Below are 3019 nucleotides of genomic sequence, written 5' to 3' on the forward strand. Positions count from 1 at the left end.
TTATGGTTTTATTATTTTTTCAGTAGATTTTTGGAAATACAGAGGGAGATTAAAGAAGATGAGGAGGGGTGAGAACAAAGAAGAGGATATGAAGATGAAGAGAAAGAAAAAGAAGGCTATAAAAAAGAAAATAAAGAAGAGGCCAGGAGACAATTTAGAAGTTTCCATTATATTTTATAATTTCTACCTACCACGTATTTCCTCCCACATTATAAGATCTCCTCATTAGTTTAATTCACTAGACCTCTCAACTATCAGTCCACTTATCATAAGTTTGAACTGAGTCAAAAGCGCCACGCTGTAACTTTATTAGTTTCCCCATGCCTTCCAAAGATCAAGGAAAATTTCAAATTTTACCTACGGATTCACTATTAACCTTCATGTCACATGAAGCTGCAGGCCTGTTGAGTATCTGTGCTGGCAGGCACAGAGGCTAATGATTGATGAACTGAGGGTTTGCAGGCATAGTGTCCTAGGAGTAATGGCATCTTTAGACTCACATTTAAAGAGGTAAAACTGAATTTTGTTATGCCTAAAGGAAGAAAAGATCTTTGTCCGTTTTGAAGTTGACCTTACTTTTACAGGGACCCATAGGTTTTTTTGTTCTGCATTAAAAAAGTAGATACAAGGAGATTGATTTTTGACAAACTTTCGGAAAGTAATGTATTATTTTCTCATGCCAGCCTTTACTAAGCTTACTTTATAATCTTTAAATATTATGAAATAATTATGTTATCTATCAAAATTCCAATAATTAATAGTATTGTACCCAATATGTCTGCCTTTTATTTGGAAACTTACAAGGTTGTGGTAAGTGGTTTGCAGGTAATATATATCAGACATTTTAAATATGTCCCTTTGAGTGTGACATCACTTTCACCTTATCTGAAATCCATTCTGGGGGTCTCGGTAGGGACAGATATCTATGGAAACTGAAGTGTATTTCTCTTTAGCTGTTTGATTTTTGAAACTTTAGAGTAACTTTCACTGTAGTTGAATATTTTTGAAGGATAAGCTGACTTTTTGTCAGTGTTTTACTTTTCCATTTTTATATTACAGAGTAAGTAACAGAGACAACTCCTTGACCCCATTTTTCCGGAAAAACAGAAAAAAAAGAAAGACTTTAATTTCCACATGGGGGCAAAAATCTCTACTGTTATGCCTCTGTTTCATATTTGGAAAAAGATAACTAAGTTTATATATGGACTAATATGAATAAATATGGTGCAGATTGTCCATACGCTGAAATATGTCTGCAAACTTTGTAAATATACCCTTTTAAATAATCCCCTCAGAGGTACAAATATTAAATAAATAATTTCCCAGGAATGGTGCATTAAATAGATTAATGACAAAATGAAAACTCAGTCTTCTTTTGTGTCTTTTGCTGAATGTGTTTGGTGGTAAAAAAAAAAAAAAAATGGAGAGGTCTTTAAGTGAGAAAACACAATTCTATACTCATTTTACACTTCTGCCTACTACACAGACTTGTGTTTTGATTTTTAAAATTAATTTATTTGTGTTTGTGGTCTGCACCTGTGAGTGTAGAAGTCAGAAGAGGATGTCAGATTCATGGGCGCTATCATCACAAGCAGTTGTGAGCAGCTTCTATGTGGATGTTGGGAACCAAAACATGGGTCTTCTGAAACAAGCAAGTTCTTTTAACCACTTTCCCATCTTTCCAGCCCCATTTATTCGAGGCTCTGTAGCTCATCAGTCCCATCTCTGAAATGGCAAGGGTATGCCATTTCAGACTACTCACTTAAGGAATATCACACATTCTTGGAAAAAATGTATTGGTAAACAACCCAGCAAATGAATAGTGGCATTAATAATGAAGTGTGAAGCGTTAGTCTAATTAATGTTTATCAGTTAAAAAAAAATGGGAGTCAGATATCGGTGTAAGAACCTGAAAGATCAGAGAACCGGGGAGCAGATACCCATCACTTCCTCGCCCAGCCTTGCCTTACTCCTTCCTGTCTCCTCTCTGCCCACAGTCCTCCAAACCTCTATCGTCAGCAAGTGGCTAGTTTCACTCCCTGACTCCAAACAATCAAAGTATCACACAACCGTAGTGATGTCTGTGAGCGCTTGCCAACCAAATTACATCTACAAGCTTTACCATGCTCCTAGCTATTCCCTGCACCATATGAAGAGTACAGCCAAAAAGTAAGATAGATTTGAGCACGCCATGCAAATCTTGAGGTTGTATTTGTCAATTAAAAACTGTCTTTTCTCTATCATGTTGCTAATTTGCCTTATAAGTGATATAATGTAGAAGTAAATTAATAGCTATTGGTCCTAGGGTTTCCACACTGCTCCAAGAGTCCAGTTTTCACAAACATATTCCCTAGACCAGCAGTTTTCAACCTTGTTAATGCTGTGACCATTTTAATACTGTAATATTGTAATACTTTAATATTGTAGTTCTCATGTTATGCTGACCCCTAACCATAAAATTATTTTCCTTACCACTTCATAACTGTAATTTTGCTACTATTATGAATCATAATGTAAATATTTTTAGAGATAGAGGTTTGCCTGTCATAACCCACAGGTTGAGTACCCCTGCCCTAGAAAAATATTAAAAATCTACCTAGCATCACTGGTGATCACGAACAATTGAATGCGATTTTACTTTATTTAACATCACTTATGATCACTAGTAATAATGTGATTGAATTTATTTTACTTTATTATGCTAATGCCTTCATATGTACTACTATTTAACACTCTAAAAGTTGTAAGGAAATTAACAATTGCTTATTAATTTTATACACAGTGATCCCAAAACACATTCAAGCTAAGAAATTTTCACAGAGCCACACAGTCCAAAAGACACCAGTGTAAACATTTGAGCCAAGATATGTTTGTCTCTGTATCTCTAGTTCTTTATCTGATTAAGGAACATGGGAGACATCCTTAATCAAATAATACATTTTATTTAATAATTTTCTAAAATATATTTCAGGACAAAAGTGAGTAACTATTTCTAAAAACTGTAAATATTGCTACTGTA

The sequence above is a fragment of the Onychomys torridus genome, chromosome 9, assembly GCF_903995425.1.
Source record: "Onychomys torridus chromosome 9, mOncTor1.1, whole genome shotgun sequence".
In the NCBI taxonomy this organism is placed as follows: domain Eukaryota; kingdom Metazoa; phylum Chordata; class Mammalia; order Rodentia; family Cricetidae; genus Onychomys; species Onychomys torridus.